General features: G+C 43.4%; 1 protein-coding gene across 4 annotated transcripts in view; it reads left to right on the top strand.

Annotated features, from left to right (window-relative positions):
- The first annotated feature begins 403 nt into the window (after nucleotides 1–403).
- The window catches only part of SPATS2L (spermatogenesis associated serine rich 2 like), a 160,305-nt gene continuing 142,210 nt past the window's right edge, over nucleotides 404–18,498 (top strand). Inside the window, exon 1 of one of the 4 annotated variants that reach the window (XM_028124586.2) lies at nucleotides 404–516. The gene's annotated coding sequence lies outside the window, so the exon portion shown is untranslated. Of the gene's footprint in view, nucleotides 517–594; nucleotides 726–834; nucleotides 1,052–18,498 lie in introns of those variants that run through there. The other 3 variants (XM_028124616.2, XM_028124625.2, XM_088021602.1) reach the window with 3 other exon arrangements.

Raw genomic sequence — 18,498 nt, 5'->3', positions numbered from 1 at the left:
GTGTGTTATCTAAAGTGCTTCCATCGTGAATAATGATTGAGAAACTGCCTTTACTCGCCGGACTACTGTACTCCCAGGTAGAAAGCCATGGGCTGATGCCCAGGTGTCTATGGAACTTGGTTCTTATACACGTTAGAGGAACCCATCCTCCAGGAGCCCATTGTGAACAGGCAGCGAAGGGAGGGGCGGGAACGCTCCGGGTGAGCCAGGTTTCTAAGCACAGATCAGAGCCCCAGTACTTTTCAAGCGCCTAGTTCTTCATGTCATTTCGAAATCGGCTATCTTTGTTTACATTTTCGAACCTGGCTCGGCACCAGAAAGCATTACTACCTTCTAAAAGGAGAAGTATCCTGCATTCGTAGACAGTGCTGGGGTGGGGGATGGGGGGAGGAGGGGCAAAGTTCATCCTCCCCCGTGTGGGAGGACGACTCTCCTGCCACACGTGCGGGTTGTGACAAAATCTTTGAATAGCAGGGGCAGTTTAAGTGAGGTGGTGGTTTGGGGAAAGGCGAGGAGGTAGGTGTGGGGCAACAAGCAAAGTGCGGAAGCCGTACGGGGATTCTTCTAGAAAGTGGGGTGGGAAAAGGAGCTAGGGAGGGCGTGTGGAGGGAAGGCATCCGTGTCAGAACGTGCGTGTGAGCGGATACAAAACCCGAGAGAGGCGTGAGCAGCTCTGTGTGTGCGAGCGGGAGCGACGGGCGCCGGCTCGGGGTGTGTGCGCCTGGGTGAGTGACACTGAGGGGCGGGCTGGCCGGCCGGCCGGCGGGCGGGGGCAGCTGCGAGGGGCGGGAGTGTCCCTGCGTGGAGCGGGCCGATCCGGAGTTGTGTCAGTGAAGGAATCCAGTCCGGGGGCCGAGGTGGCTGCGCCCTCCGCCGCGAGCGCCGGCAGCACGGGGCGAGCTCCGGACCGCGCGCGGCCCAGGCAGCGGCTCCCGCTCCGCCCGCCCTCCGCGCCGCAGGGGCCGCCACCGCCGCCGCGCCTCCCCCTTCGACCGCGCCCCCGGTCGCCGTACCCCGGCCCGGGACAGAGTGGCCGGCGCTCCGCACAGAGGTAAGCCCGGGACTCCCGGCCGCCGCCGTCCGGGACCCCCAGTCCTCCCTCCCTGCACGGCGGGCCGGGGCCGAGATGCGGGGCTCAGACGGACGCGGCGGGGCCTGGGCGGCCGGGACGGAGGCTCGGCCCGGGCCGCGCGTTCCGCAGCCTGGGCCGCCCAGCCCCCGCCGCCTCCCCGGGGCGCTGGGTGTGGCCCCCGCTCGGCGCCGACGCGGGCTGGCGGCGCGGACCGGACGCGGAGGTCATCGTCCTTCCTTTCTCAGGCCGGCGCGAGCGAAAGAGCGGGCGGGTGGGAGGAGGCGCCGAGTCGGGCGCACATTTGCGCGCCTGGGGCGAGCGTGTGGCCGCCGCGCTCAGACGTGGACCCGCCCGCCCCGGATCTGAATCCGCCGCGGTCCCTCGCGTGCCCTCCCCGGTGCGAGCGCCCCCTTCCACTCGCGGAACGGAGTGAGACCCACTGCCGCCCGCCTCCCTCGCTGGGAGCCGCGGAGCTGCCCGCCTCAGCCGGGACCAGCCCGCCCTCAACCGCGTCCCGGCGCCCGGCGGGAGCGGGATGCGGTGGCCCCCAGTAGCCGCGAAGTCGCCGCGATGGCAGGAGGGGTGATGCGGCTGGACGCCGGGCGACCGGACCGCGGGACGAAGCGGTCGCGCCGCCGCGTCTGGGCGGGTGGACCCGGAGTCCGCGGGAGGCGGCGGGGGCTCGAGACCAGGCGGCGGACTGCAGCCCAAGGCGGCGGTTGTTTCGGAGACGCGGAGAGCGTTCGCGCCCTCAGCACACTCGACTTTGCGTATCTCGGAAGATCGGCCCTGCTCGCTCGCACTCTGTTCGGTTGTTAATACTTACTGCAGACGTGGGAGGTGAAGGGCTGAGACTTCACCTGGACGGAGATGCGACCGAGGCTTCCCATCTTGGGGGGCTTGGGGGGGGTGTGTTGGTGAACTTCGTGAGCTTTCAGTTCCCAGCAGTCCTGGTTTTAGCGGATGTCAAGGTTTTGGAGACCTGATACTGTAAAGATTCTTTCTGTACAGCGTTTTCCTTTGAGTGTATTACAGAATCTGTAGCTCGAGAACTAGTGAAAAACCTTGAACTTCAAACACAGCCTCTCTCTTTACATAAAATGTTATGTGTAATATTTTTCACTTGCTTTTTAAACAAAATTTAAATGTTATGTTAAAAACTTTCGCCATTCCTGTCAAAAGTGAGAAAAAAAGGTCTCTGAAATTTTAGAAACTATGCAGAGGAAGAGGCTTATTCCAGTATTTGAAAGAGTATTGTCGTGTGACCTTTATGATACCGTTTTAGTTTAGAGGAACAATTCATTGCCATTCTGATTGATTTTTGTTTTCTAGAGGTTAGGCAGATGGGCAAGATGGCAGGGAAAAGAAGGGACAGGAAGTCAGAAATTGCTTCATTCTGAAAAAAACGAACAATATTCAAGTAACAAATCCAATTATTGTGAAAGATACTCTGAAAATAAAGACTAAGATGGCCTTCTGGATAAGTATTTCATTGCCTTTATAAAACTATCACTTAACTAGAGAGCAGTGTGCTGTGTGCATGGCGGCAGTTTTATCAAGTAACTGTACTGCTTAAAAATATCTGTATGATAATATTTATTGGCTCTTTGGGGAAAATCAACTTTAGGAATGAATTTCTATTTGAACAAGGCAAATATTGCTGCAGTCTCTAATTAGTGTTGTGGATTAAACTCAAGCTTTGTTAGAACCTATTTTATGGAGGAAGAGAAGGTAAAATATGTCAAATTCTGTATCTGTGAGGCTTTATTTTTTAAAAAGATTTTATTTGAGAGAGAGAGAGAGCATGAGCAGGGGGGATGGGCAGAGGGAGAGGCAGAAGCAGACTCCCCTCTGAGCAGGGAGGCCCTAAAGGCTGGATCTTAGGATCCTGGGATCATGACCTGAGCCTAAGGTAGATGCTTAACCTACTGAGCCACCCAGGCGCCCCTCTGTGTGGCTTTAAACACACACACACACTAGACTAGCCCCAAAGATAATTTGCATAAAATATAAATCACTTGAATGCAGGGACTATTTAAGAGGATGGTAAAAACTCAACATCTGGGAGAGGAGTATATTGCCAATTTTCTTTCTCTCTTTAATCCCTGCCTCTGAAAATACTAAATTATTTCCTAGGAATCAACTTAGTTTAACATACTAATTTAGGCAAGATGATAACCTTCTTTTGTATTCATGTTGTTTTAGGGAGCTCCCTAATGAAAGTCTTAAATTGATTGTTTCTGTGCTCCCACTGATTTTCAAGTGGCCATTGTGGGGATGGCTATCTATGGGCTCATGAAGCTGTTCTACCACTTCATAGTGATCAGGGAAAGAAAATGCTTAGACCACACCATTGCAGTCTTTGAAGTGCTGCCAGTCGGAAGCATCTCATAGATCAATTTTGCTGTGCAGATGGAAATACTTGCCATAAGAAGTTAAGCTTTAGAGATGTCTCATTTTTGGTTCTAACTTCTGTCAGTTTCTCAGTCTGTGACCGTAGAATTGTACTGCCATTAGCAATGACTATTCATTTATGGCTTATGTGTGAAAGGCATGTTGGTGGTCTTTCTTCTGTTATCTTTACACGGTTTTAATCAGCATCTCATGGTGTGAGCCAGGACAAGAACTTTTGGTTACAGTTTTGATGAAATGGAAGAAGTTGTTTGCTTATAGTAAGATCCAAGCTACTGCCACCTGTCTTGGCCATATGATGAAAGTGGAGTGGGTTTTGTATGCAATAGATAGATACTGCCTAGTCACTGCCCTATCATCTTCTGTAGACCCTTTCCTGACTCTGATAATGGAATCATATGGCTGTTACAATTTTTGTACACAGAATAGTTGCTTTTATCAGCATGGCACAGAACATGAGGGCAAATTTATAATATGGAAAGATTTAAACGATGGGGTCAGTTTATTGATTTCTGAATGATTGTGCATAATTCAACTAATCAATTCATTCCATCACTGTTCTGCCTTTGAGTGTAATCACACAATTAAAATGTGATTTTCATGATACAAACAGTTAAAAACCCAATACACATAATTATAGAAGAAAAACAAACCTTTCTTTTTTCTTTCCTTTTTTGAAGTAGTCTGTTATGAAGGTGTTATTTCCTTGACACATCAAAATGGCTAATTTGGAGTTGTGATGCTTTTTATGTAAATAGGCCATATGTTGAATTTCTACAGAAGTTTATTCGTTCAGTGTTGTGGTAATGGATAGGATCCCCTAAGTACTATAACTAAGAAACATAGTCTATGAAGATGTATTTCTCTCTACTATTTATATCATACTCATTATTTTTGTTTAATAGCTAGTATTTTTGTTTTCTAATAAAATACTCTTAAGTGTGATGGTTATCTGTTCTTACAGCATATACATTTTTATCTCTAGTACTAACACAAACTGTTCGCATTTATGCATCCGTTTAATAGACTTTTCATGGTGGATGTCCTGCTGTCAGACTAAACCCTGCATGCCTGATAACAAACTTCATATTCTCTGCTAATCCTGTTCCTTTCACAATGAAAAGACTTTCCCTTTTCTTGATATTCAGCATTCTCTTCATCACTCAGACTTGAGACCCAGGGACCATCCCTGACTCCTCTCTTTCATTCCTTCAGTAAAACTGTGCATCAAGGCCTGTTAACTTTTCGTTTGTAATAGTTTCTCTGAGCCTGTCCCCACATCTCTACATTCCTCATTCTGCCTGATAGCTCAGGTCCTTGGCCATCACTGTTCTAGTATGACTAGAGCCGGCTACATCTTGGTCTCTTGGTTAATGAGTTCTCCCCACTCTGCATGCTTCCAGCACATCAGCCTTCCTAAACTGTTCTCCTTAGAACTCCTGTCCAAGGACTATCTTGCAGGAAGGCTGTGTTGACCTCAGGTTTCTCTCATTCTAAAGCCAGCCCTCTTTCTACTAGTTCAGATTCTTTCCATGCCCCGCCCCACTTCAGTCCCACCTCTCAACCAGGTTGTAATATACTTCACAGTCTTGCCCAAATTTGACTTACTGACTTTATTTTCTACTTCTTTCCAACATGAACCTTCTCTTCCTGGTAATTGGATCTCACTGCCCTTCTAAGATGACTTTGTGCCCTTTTTTTCATGCTCTGCTTTTTAGAACGCCTTTTCCTTTTTCCTCTAACCATCTCCAAGTTAAAGTCAGCTTGATCACGTTACTCATTGGTTTCTTCTTCTGCCCTTATGTCCGCACCATCCCTTGAGACCATCAGATACTCTCCCATTCTATTGCGCGCTTCATTCTTGCTTTTCCAACTAGACTGCCAGTTCCTTGAGGGCACTAATGGAACTTGCATGCTGTCCTTGAACCATCTACAGGGCTTTGGCATAGCAAACTCTTGATAAGTATACAAGTAGAATCAATAAACTGTAAGGGTGAGTTTTTTTCTATATGACGGGCTTTGATATTGCCTGTGTCCTGCTCACCATTATGTCTCTAGAGCCTCGCTTGCAGCTTGACACCTCGTCATGACCTCAATAAATATTTGTTAACATAGAAATTAATGTTGACATTGGCTAAAAGGGACAGGCATTTGAAGGAGACATCTGTCAAGGAGTTTTTTCCCATTTTTCTTCCGTGGTTCTAATCAGCCTCTCCATTCATCAGCTGTGAGATTCTGAGGCCTCGGCATTTTCCAGAGTCGAGATAATGATGGAGGCTGGCAGTTGTGAGTTGGAATTAAGGAGGCTGTCGTTATTTTAAGGTGGAGTGATGGGTCCCAGGAGTGAGTAAAAATAAAAGCATTCAGGCTTTATGCCAGCATTTTATACCTAAAACAATTAGACTGGAGTCCTCAGTTAAATACAAGTTTAGCTAATCGGCCATAAAATCCCAGACTGTATTGCAGGGGCTGCCCAGCCTTTTCATTTTAAAACTTACTGGTAAATTAAAAAAAAAAATCATCTGGGGATCCCTCCAGGGATGAAAGGTGAGACAGGGGAGAGTTGCCACGCCCATCATATTGTATTCAGGACAAAATTCAGTTCTTTAAACTTTCAATTAGACTCACTTTATCCAAGACACTGTTTTTGCCAGGAGGGAGTTTATAGTCTTAACAGGAGAAATGACACGTGTATCCTGGAAATGAAGATCTAAAAGAGCTCAGAAGGGAAGATTTCCTTTTGCTGGGAGGTGGTGGGGAATCTTTCTAAAGTGGCGGTTGTCTGAGCTGTTTATCAAAAGATGTCAGCAGCTGTCATTGGGAATACAGGGCTGAGGGGATGGTGGCGAGGTGAGGGGTTAGTGCGGGGCAGGCATTCTTGAGTTGCGACTGAAACATCAGCACTCTGTGATGCTGCCCCTGCTGCTAAGCTGAAACCCCGCCAGAGCTCTTCTGGGCCTTGGTGGGCTACGGTGTTCAGTAATGAAACATAAAGGATATACAGATCCCTGCAATAATTACTTTTGGTGCCAAGTGCTGAACTGACCATGACAGAAAGCACAAAATAAATCTTGTAAGCAATATAACCAGTGCCTTCCTGGGTAGCATCCAACTTGCTCAGAATGCTCAAAAAGGTCTCCTGCATTATGGAAACATGGCTGAAGGTTGAAACTTTAATAGAAGTATACATAGGGAGAGGTCTAGCCCCAAGGACCCAGCCATCTGTGAGACACTGCCCAGTGCACCTAGGAGAGCTCAAATGAGCAAACATACTGTTCTCTAGAACCCTGGTTCTGATTCTGTAGAACTACCCCCATGAACTATAAAACAAGGTCAGATGGGTACAACTTTCAGGGAGACAGATTTGGGGTCAGTGTTAAGAAAGGTGGTCCTACTATGGATTGTGCTATTTCATGAGGTGACTAGGCCCCCCCATGACAAAATGTATTCAAGCACAGGCTGTACCAGGCAGTGTCTCATTTAAATACATGCCTTATCTCCTTTTTTCCCCAAAACAGTGCTCTGAAGTACATACTCTTATTACCCCCATTTTACGAAGAGCAATACCAATGCCTAGAAAGGTTGAGCAGCAGATTAGGCGTAGAGCAGATGTCAGGCATTTGAGGGCCGAGACTGAATATGTACTGTGATGAAGAAAGGACACACACATTGGATGGCCATTAGGATTTTTAATATATTTTTTAAAGATTTATTTATTTGAGAGAAAGAGTGAGCAAGTGAGAGTGAGTGGGGGGAAAGGTAGAGGAGGAGGAAGAGATTCCTCAAGCAGACTCTGAGTGTGGAGCCCAGTGGGGGGCTCGAGGAGGTGCTCGATCTCAGGACCCATACGAACACGACCTCAGCTGAAATCAAGAGTCCGCCGCTTAACCAGCTGAGCCACCCAGGCACCCCTGGCCGTTAGGATATTTAGGGCCCTTCCCATCACTAGGTTTGGTGGTTTAATTCTCCTTAGGGATCAAGATGCTGATTGTTGCAAAGCACAAATTCATCAGCAGGGGCACCCAATTCTAAAAATTCAGAACAAAGTGAATACAGTTATCACCATCGTAATAAGTATCACTTATTGATCATCTCATTTAAACCTCACAGTGATCTTGCAAGGTCAGGATTATGTATCCTTTTAAGAGAGCGACACGGAAGTCAGGGAAGTTACATAACTTGACTGAATCTGCAGAGCTGATAAGTGGCAGAGGAGTCTGTTTGGTGTCTGGTCCCCCCAAGCCCGGGCTTTTTTCTTACACCACTCTGCCAGATAATTCGTGGTGATACCGAAATATTTACCTATCAGTTCAGCACAGACACTGACCAACCAGAGAGGCCACAAGCTATAAAGACCCGCTGTGGCTCTCCTGAGTCACCAAGGCGATTTAGGTAAAGCCCAAAGGTAGGGGAAAGGCTTGGTAATATACCAAGACCACAGATCTGGGGCTCCAGGAAACGAGTGACTTCTGTGTTCGGCATTTATCTGATTTTATACATGATATGTAGTACTAGTTTAAAAAAACCTTCCTATATAATTATATTTCATTTCTATTTCTAAGTAAGGAGAAACTGTTTTGCAACGGTAATGTTATATCTCCCTTATAAATGGTAGGTTCTTCCTCCTCATGCCTTTTCTTCACTGTCTTTAGTCTGAGGCTAATCTTTCTAGACAGCATCCCCTCTTGCTTCCTCAGGGACCTTGCTCTATTATCTCTCTTTTCTTTAGGGTCTCAACCAACCTTTTCCTTTCACTGCATTAACGTGCGTAAGTCTCCTGGTGTTTTATAAAAAACCAAAATCTCCCTGGCCCCTTCCCTCTTGGTCCATCCCATTCCTGGCGTTAGAAGGATAGGTTCTTACTCAGCACCTGAACCTCCCCTTCTCCCCTTTCTCTGCAGCCCCCCACAGCCCCGTCCTCTCATGATGGCCTCCTCTGATCTTAAAAACCGGCAGGTCCATTGTCCAGGATTCTCTTCTAATTTTTGGCCTCTGTGCCTTAAGTGATCCCTCTCTGCTCCTTGAAACTTGGCCCACCTATTTTCTGAGTTATTCCTCTCTCCTGATTTCCCCTTATGGCATATTCCTAGTGTATATTCTCTCTCAATCAATGAAACCCACTTCACCAATTTTTAAATCTGGGAGTTGTTCTAGATTCCTCCCTCTTCCTCAACCCCTACATTTCATTGATCACCAAGCCCTGTAGAAACCATCTTTCTCAGACTCTTTGGAATCTGCTCTCACCTGTCTAGAACACTTACCACCATTATTGCTTTGGTTCAGGCCCTCATAACTTCTCTTGAGGATTACTTCAGTGGCCTCATAACTGGTCTCTCTCTGCCTTCAGCCTGGCCTGCCTCCAACCCATTCCCCACACTGCTGCCTTTTAAAAGGCAAATTTGATCACGACTCTCTGTGGCTTAAAATCCTTCAGCAGAATCACTGCTTCTCCAGGATAAAATCTAAGCTCCCTAGCATGGCACAAAAGCTCCTTTGTGATCTTGGCTCTCCCTTCGTGTGTGTATCAAAGTCTTCTCTAATGATCTTAGTCCCTGCCCCTGCCCCTAGCATCCCTACTAGAGGAAATGAGTTGTTATCAGGAAAGAAATGAGAAGAAGGATGGGAACAGAGAAGAGATTCTAGAACTGTCCTATCTAGTACGGCAGCCACGAGCCGCACGTGGCTATTGAGCCCTTGAAATGCAGCTGGTCCAAATTGAGATGTGATGTGAGAGTAAAATACATCACAGTTCAGAGACTCTACAGGATGAAAAGAATGTAGAATATTTCATTTAACAAATTAAAATATTGACTACATATTAAAACAATAATCTGGACATAGCAGTTTAAATAAAACATTCTTAAAATTAATTTCACATATTTATTTTTACCTGTTTTTTTACCATGGCTACTAGAAAAATTTAAATTGCCTTGTGGCTTGCATTATAGTTCTGTTGGACAGTATTGTTATAGGGTATCTCTTCGTTCCCAGGAGATGCATCCTGTATGAGCCAAGCCCATGAGCTTGTTGAATGATTAAGTCAGCCGTACAGGTATAAAGAAGCAGCAGTTGCTCCATTCTTAAATCTAGAGATACAAAGTGCTTTAGATAAGATTCAGAATCAAAGAGACAGATTGTGAAAGCTACAGCCAGGAGTCATACATACAATGTGCATGATGCTGAAATCATGATTAAAACACCTCTGTCTCCCTTGGCTGCCCAGTCCCGGTCCGGAGTGGGAAGCGGGGATACTTGTGTGCTAGAGGGAAGATTTGAGATAGACAGTAGGAGCAAGGGAACGGCAAGTGGAGTCACATTCCTGAGAAGCCGCCAACATGTGTGGCACCTAGAGCCTTGCCTAGGTCTCTGAGATGCCCCATCCTGCCATTGATCCTGCCTGGTGGTCTAAGGCCCAGCTCCCCCACTGTCTAGCTCTAGGATTCTGAACAAGCTAATGAACCAGTGGGTCTTGAGCCTTAACAATATGTATGGCACAGAGTCATTGTGCATCAAACAATTGCTAGTAGAGCACTTGAGATACCGAGGGCAGCAATCTGTGGATCAGTTGGCCCCAAAGGCTTGGAGGAAGGGCATATGGGCTGCCAGAAAGACCCAGAAGATATTATGTTTTGTCCTAGGAGATCTGCAGAGCTTTATGTTTTCACAGTGGAAAAGCCGACCAGAGGTAGGAAACCAGAGCTTATTGGGCTGGAGCAGGAGGGAGGAACCTGGAGATGCTAGCAAGAAATCATGACTATCGTGAGAAAAATTTAGCAGGATCAGATTCCAGCGAAGTCTGATATGATAGGCAGAGTGACTCAGCACCTTCTCTCCTGGTCATTTGCAGATTTTGTTCTGTCGAGCCCCCTTCGGTTCAGGGAAGAATCCCCCCGAGCAGTTGTTTTTACTTGTGTCTATATATTAGGCATGTATCTAAGATTCTCATAAGGAGAGAGTTTCATGTGCTAAAAATAAAAGTTTGAAAGTCATATATCTACAGAAAATGGCCTGAGAAAATGGCGACCAAGTCGGTATTGTTATTGTCCTCCCATCTGTAGCGTCTGGGACCAGTTTAGGCCCTTTGCAGGGTTCCAGCTCCCTTGCGTACGTTGCTTAGGGACTCTCCGTGGGATTGGGCCTGCAGTTTGCCTTGCCCAGGCAATTTACCTAGGAAGCCATAACTCTCTTCATTCTTGGGTAACCACATTTTTCACTTTGTGCCCTAGGTTTCACTTTGTCTCCCTCATTCCCAAGCCCCTGCTTTGTGTTTTTGTGTAGGAAAGCTAGATTGCCTTAGGTTAAGGGACCCATCATATATCTCCATGCCTTCTTAGGACAGTAGTCTTACTGCTGAGCTACAAGCCCTAGGGTAAGTCCCTGCTACTCCCTTCCAGGCTTCTTCAATACTGACACCTGCTAGGAGTGGGCAGGAAACTCAGTGAGTTTGACAGCTTGCCTGGATACTGGCTGTTACCTGGTTTTAGACCCCTGACACCAAACACTGCTTACTAATGAGCTTCCCCAGTGGTCTCTGGGTCCCATTTGTACCCTATGTGCAACTTGGGAAGAGACAGAAGGTAAAGTTAGGGCTGCTTTTCCTAAATTATGATACATCCACTTCTTTGTCTCCAGTGGGAAGGCTGGTCTCATGTGTAGATGAGAAAGGTGCAGCCTTCATGGTGTGATTTCAGAATCCGTATTACTCGAAAGGGCACCTCAAATATCAACAACTTCTGTTTCCTGCTCTCTAACACGTGAAAGCCTGCATTATACAAACTCCGTTCCCTTTCCTAAGGTCAGTAGGGTTTATCAGAAAAAAGAGGACAGGTTTGGTGCTTGAAAGACTTGGTTTTGATTTCTGTAATTGGCTTTCTATATTATTTAAATTATTTAATCTTCCTGAATCTCAGTTTTCTTATATGAAGTGAAATCAATGGTACCTATGTGTTTTGTTGTGACTAAATAAAATGAGATACCAAGTGCGTAGCTGTAGGGCCTAAAATGCAAAGGCTAGGGAACTGGTAACTTAAACATGCTGGACACATACTCCTTAGATTGAATACTTTGATGGACGCTTCCCTGAGACTAATAAGGAAGAAAATAAGCAATCTGGGGCAAGGGGCCAGATTTCACCCATCCAGGGGTGAAAAAGGACCATAAGGAAGTTGCCTTCACGTTTCGCTGAAGGCCAGTCCTACCTAATGGTTTGCATTTGTGCAAGTATTCATCTGGGATTATGAGTATGGCATGAAGGCCTGGAAAAAGGGCATGTGCACATCTTCTGCCAGGGTAATATAAGAATAAACAAAGCAAGTTTTTGGATCTCTGAATAGCTAGGTGTGCTGCCATCAAAATAAACTTTTATTTCTATTCTTTGTTGATAAAATACAAATAAAGAAAGTCACTAAAATACCCTGAAAAGGAAGATTTATAGACAAATTAGACATCAGGGACAGATCTCATACTTATTTTGTTGGAGCTGTTCTTTCCTTAACTGTGGGTGTTTGGGAAGTTCTTTTGTTGTAGTCTTTGTTGCTTACAAGAAGGGGGAAAAGCTTTAGTGTACTAAGGAAAGAATGGTTTTGATTGGAGGCAATATTCTTCTCAGTGTGAGCTGACTTTCATGTATTACAGCGATTGCTAATACATAACTGAGCAGCAGCGAGATAGTCTGATCTGACATAGCGCCACTTCTGATCGATGAGTGTTTATTATAGGAATGTGAGCAGTCTTACAATTTTTAGGGGAAAAGTGGAAGATGTTATGGTGGCTATTGTGGCTGCTAATGTCCTGATCTAGAAAGTCTTTGTCCTTTCCTTTTACTTCCCTTGTGAAGTCCGAACGGTGGACTGGATTCAGTGCATGCACAGGGCTCCCAGGGACTTCCTCAGCTCTTGATGCAATTGACCACCCCACTGTAATACCATAGCCTCACCATAGTGTCATGTGAAAATAGTGAACACTCAAGGAGAAAATGCAAATCAACTGCCTCAAAAATTAAAAATAAAAGCATTAAAAATATTATTGAGTGCTGGTTTGTGACATTGAATATATAAACCCATTTATTGTTTTGATAGTCCCAGAGCAAGAACTGTTTCAGCTGCAATGGATGATATCAACTAAGGTTGCCATGACAACATTAATTTATAATTTCCAAACTGTTAGAATTTCACCTTCTGGACTCTTCCAGATTGCGTTTAAATTTATAGTTATTTCTCATTTATCAAGGCAGGCATATTTAGATATTGCTTACATAAATGCCCTAGGACCGTCTTCATGAAAGTTACTAATGTGAATTTAGAAGCGTAGAATGTGTGTTGGAAAGGGATAGTGGGTGCTATGGTTTTTTCAGGTTTCCCCCAAATGCAGGATTCCGTGCATAGTATCCCAGTCAGCCAGCTGCCACCATGAAGCATAGGCAGACGTAACTGATGAAATCTGCCTCCGTTTATCCTTTGGGGTGCCCCAGAGTAGCACTTTCTTGTGGTAGCTCTTCAAATATTTGACCACAGCTATTAGACCTTCTCTTTTCAGGCAGACGTGGTCCCAGCTCTTTCAGCTGAGATCTTCCATCCTGTCAGCACTCCTCTAGTCACCCACTGCTCTGCTCATGCCATTTTAAAAGCAAGGATCTTGAACTCAACACCCTCCCCCTGAGTTCTCTAAGTGGTAGGAAACAAACTCCTTCAGGGCACCCTTCTTTTATTAATCTAGTCAAATATTCTGTCGGCCTCCATTTTAAATCTAGGGCAGCACATTGTTGGTTTACCTCCAAAGTCAAATAAAATTTCCAAGTCTTTTTTTAAACAACTACTACAAAGCCATGTCTCCCTTACTCTGTACTTGTGTGGTTAATTGTGTGACCCTGTGTAGATGATTTTACATTTATCCTTGTTACATATTGTCTCTTTTTGTCAAATCACTTTTCTTCTCTAACAAGACATTTTTGAATTCTATTTTTTTTCAGTTCAATTTACTCGTGGTACTTCTTTCACTTATTAATTACACATTTGAGAATTGTACTTTCTCCCTCATTGATCAAATGTCGACCAGGACAGCCCTGTGACTTTCTATAAGAGACTTGGCATCAATATGTGAATTTTGTTCGTTTTTTTTTCTTTTTCTTTTGACTAGTTTGATAATCTTTCACTTGTGTTTTCTTTCTTCACCCCAGGCTGTCTAAGAGGATAGAGTCAGGAGATATTTAGTCAAATGCCTCAGTAATGCTATCGTTGTTGATCCACTTATTGCCAATCATAGAACCTCTATTATGAAGCAAAACGATTAATTTGGAGTCACTTTTGAGATAGTATTAAGCAGTTTTTCTTTTGAAAAATTTACTAAAAGCATACCTAAATAATCTGATTTTTAGTTTAATTTAAAAATAACAATTTTGTAAAATAAATTCATTCCTCGTCTATAAGTTCAATTCATGTGAACTTGTTTGGTTCAAAGGAATTGCTTTTTTTTACATCATTCAGTTCTCTTTATAGAATCACTGCTCTGAAAATGAATTGGTGGTGTGACAGGAAATCACTTCTTAGGTGTCACTCCAACACATCATTATATTTACACCTTCTGGGATAGACAGTAATCAGGCTGAGGCATGTCCAAACAGTGTGCTGGTGTCTACGTAAATGGCTCCATGACAGTATCACTTAACATGACCATGACAGAGAATGCATTGATGGCATCATGTCACTAATGGATGTGTTTTCCCTTAGTGGAAAATTCTGTATTATTTGAAAAGATGTTTCCCCCCCCACACACACACAAGCTCTTTGAGTTTTTGTATTAATATCAAATGCCTGTCAAATATACATATGGTTCTTCCTGTACTATATTTGGTTGTACTCATATTCAAAATAGTTTTTTACATGCTTTTTACCTTGGACTCAGTGGCAAGAAAAAATAATTTAAAAGAGCAGTAGCACTGAGGAACTCAAATCTGTAAGTAAAGATACTACTATTTGTATAAAACTTTATATTCTGCAAAGTACTCTCATTTTCTTCTTTGAATTTTTTTTTCTGATTGTAAAAACAACGCATATTCATTGAATTTGGAAAAGATACTGAAATGGATAAAAAATAATTAAAAGTCAGCTAAAATTTCACCACTCAGAGAGTGTCATCGCTAGCATCACCACTCAGAGAGTGTCATCGCTAGCATAGCTAAAAGTCAGCTAAAATTTCACCACTCAGAGAGTGTCATCGCTAGCAACTTCCAGGTATGCATGTGTGTGTGGCTTTGAGTATGCATGTGTTGCATACATTTGTGTGTGTTTCTGTGTGTTTAAACTAGCCTCCTGGCAGATCTAGGAAGTTCGTATGGAAGAATCAGTGTGACATACTAGTTAAAAGGCCTTTGGGGGTGCCTGGGTGGCTCAGTCGGTTAAGCAGCCAACTCCTGATTTGGGCTCAAGTCATGATCTCAGGGTCCTGGGATCAAGCCCCCTGTCAGGCTCAGTGGGAAGTCTGCTTGAGGATTCTCTCCCTCTCCATCTGCCCCTCCCCCGACACCTGCTCTCACACACTCTCTTCCTCTCTCTCTCTCTCTCTCTCTCTCAAATAAATAAATAAATAAATAAATAAATAAATAAATCTTTTTTAAAAAGTAAATAAAAGGGCTTTGAAATCAGACAGTTCGAGATTCCAGTCCTGGCTATGCTTCTTATGTAGTGTCTGTAAATTGCCCAAACTATCAAAATTTCAGTTTCTCTTTCTATAAAATGGGGATAATAATAGTATGCATCTAATAGGTTTATTGTAAGAATTAATAAGATAATGCATGTAAAGCGCATAGCATGGTACATGGCTCATAGTGAATGCTCAGTAAGTGTGAGCTTATTATTATACAGGTTTTCTTGTCTGTTTTCCTCACTTAAATTCTAGGATAGCAATTTCCCTTGTCGTGAAATATTATTGGAAAAATATTTGGAATGACTGCATATATTTTAATATATGACTATACCTTAATGTAATCATTTCCCTATGCTTAGATCATTTCCCATTCTTTGCTATCATAAAGAACCCCAGTGTTAATATCCTTTACATTTTTTGTGCATAGACAACAGATTCAAAATGAATCATTAATGGCATTTTATAGGTGGAAAAAGAACAATTCCTTAGTGTATACTCATATACCAGGTTGTATGCTAGGTTTTTTACAGCAAAATTCTTGTTTACTTCTTCCACAGCCCATTTGAAGCAAATCCGTTACCCCCATTTTTCAGATGAAAAAGCTCTGAGGGGAGATAAGTAGTTTGCCCAAGGTCACAGAGATAGTGGTGGTAGAGATGGTATTTGAAGCCAGCTGTCTGATTTCAAAGCTTAAGCTTTTCCATTCTGGCATGCAGTTATTGCCTATCCTTTTAAGGCTGGCAGAATGAATAGTTACCATTGTGCTTTTTACAAAATGTCACTTGGTACCACATAAAAGATAGGACACTTGGCTGGAACTCTTGGCTTACTCAATGTAGTGCCTCTTGTGTGCATATGTTCTTATATGTTTTGCAATCAAACCTCATTAAAATAAGGTGTTAACTAAAGGAAATAAAACATCGATATGATTTGATGAAAGCAAACCTCAGGGAAGAAAACATTTATTTAGTCAATAATACAAAAGTTGTCTTTGTTTTAGTGGTATGGACTAGGCCAAGATTGCTTCTCTCCCTAGGAATCAGAATATTTTACATAAATCAGTATAGGATTAAGTGATAATAACAGCCAAAGTAAATTGATGGTGCCAAAAGAAATTGTAAGTTTCATTACTTTTATACTAGGGGTTGAAAGGAAAAATCTTTAGCTTTAGCTATAAATGATACATCAGGAAAGAGCTACAATATTTGCTGAAGCTATAGGTATAGGGGGAGACATAGAATATACTGGGATAAACCCCCAAAGAATTATTTGGTGAACTGACAAGTTGTCTTTAAAAAGTCAGCCATTCGGAACATTTATCTTGGCAGCTCTCAAATCTGACTTACAGCATGTAGTGTGGCAGTCAATTTTGTAGGAAAAATGCATAATTAATATGAAGATCAAGGTGTAGGTATTGCCAGTCAGTACCTAACACAGTTTCTTAGAACAAAGGAACAATTCAAGTTGTCTTTTAATAGGGTAATCCCGGTTTGTCATTTTGTAGGCTTCAGTTCTTAGTAAAAATGAACGAAAAAAATCCTAGTAGTAAAATTTCACATTGAAAAGGTACTTGTTGCAGACTTTATAACCAGCTATTGTCTAGTCAAGAAAGCTATCTTTGCTTTAAAAAAAAAAAAAAGAAGAAAGAAAGAAAGAAAGCTATCTTTGGTTTTGAGTTCTTGAATTTTTATAGCCTTTGAGCTTACACATTCTTGCCTTAAAATTGTTCCAGTTTTTCTTAAGCCATTTTAGTTCTAGCAAGGGATAAACAGTGTCGCCCACAGCCCAGTAACCAAAAAAGTTTGGCTCTTGACAGAACATGACTACCAACTTGACCTGTTGAGAGTATGTCCCCCATGGTGATGTCTTAGCTGGAAAGGGCCCAACAAGTTAAATTTGGGCTCTGTATACAACTGGTGAGTAGTTGTAACTGTGAACAGAGAATTAGATATGAATCTGCAGACTGGATTCAGGATGTGGGTTCCATCTTGAACGGAGCTGGTAGGTGTCTAACCCGGGGCCAAGTGCTTTACTGTCTCTGCCCCTCGGCTCCCTCAGCTCTCATACAAAGATAACGACTAGTGCACAAGCAAAGGGCATATGAAGGATTAAATTTATTGAGCAAACCATGTGGTTAACTCAAAAGTGCTTTTGTGATGAGTTTCCAAGTTATTAATTGATGGCCACAGGTCATCCCTCTTGAGGAGAAGCCAATTTACCATTTAAAATATTTTTAAATGGATAATGGGAATATTTGTAAAATATAGGCAAAACTACACCACTCCTGGGGCTAACCTCACCAGACCCTCCTAACTCTGCTCATGCTTTATCCAATAATAATGGGATAGGCCCGTTCTCTGCCCTGTAAAACCCTGGTGCCTTGCTTGGAGTCTCTCAAAGCTCATTCCCATGGTTTATTCCTCTGATGAGGGAAGGAAGCCCTTGGCATCAATAGGTGATTCCTTTGAACACAATCAAGACCTTTGTGAAAATAGGCATTTAGATCTATTATGTTGTTCCAAGATAGAAGCAAAATTTTTATATTTGATGCATTATTGTAGCTTTCAATAAAAAAAAGGCTCTAAGAAAAAAACCTACAAGATAGAAAAACATATTCCATCTAGACTGCTTCATAAAAAATTATAGGAAACTCTTGGATTATTAAAGTAATCATTGTTGCTGGAGGGGAAGAGAAAAGAGAACAAGAGGTTAAGAATTTTGACACTGGGCAATGTCCAGCAAGCTCTTCAGAAGTCTCTCTTGGTTTTTCCCGCAGCCCTGATTATGTCCTCGCTAAGGGCACAGAAACTACTTCTGAGTCTGACTGTAAGAAAGTAACTCCCAATCCTGGGGCTGCACTGACTCCCTTTCCCTGGGCTGCTGTGGGCCAACCTCTCTGCCTTTTATTGCCTCCAAGATGGTCATGGAGGTCCTTTCTCTCAGTCCTTTAGAAGGACAGAATTTGATCATTAGCTGCCCTAGGGCTGAAGGGGCTGTAGGACTCTTATGAAGGTGTTTCAGGCAATTAATGATTGAAGTGTCTCTGTGGTATTCCCCAGGGATGGGAGTGCGTAAGCTGGGTGCTGGACATTTTAGACAGGCCTCCATGACCGTTTAGCAGTAGGGAGCCACCTGAAGGCCTGCAGATCCCCGGATGACCTGAGCACGCTAGCTGGGAATGGCTAAACCTGCTTGCTATACTCATTTTGAATCAATTTCTAAAATTTATTTCTCTTACACAGGAAACTATTTTGAATTTCCCTCATTTGCTTTGGTACCACATTTTATTCAGCTCATTTCTTCATCAGCTATTTCTTGTCTACTCTGTACTAGGCACTGTGAGGAATAAGGAGTAATCAGACACTGAAAAGGAG

Source organism: Eumetopias jubatus, unplaced genomic scaffold (assembly GCF_037043125.1).
Source record: "Eumetopias jubatus isolate StellerSeaLion01/CBP00866 unplaced genomic scaffold, mEumJub1_p1.0 scaffold_3, whole genome shotgun sequence".
Classification (NCBI taxonomy): Eukaryota; Metazoa; Chordata; class Mammalia; order Carnivora; family Otariidae; genus Eumetopias; species Eumetopias jubatus.
The sequence above is the reverse complement of the archived record's forward strand: the minus strand, read 5'-3'. Positions and strand labels throughout refer to the sequence as shown.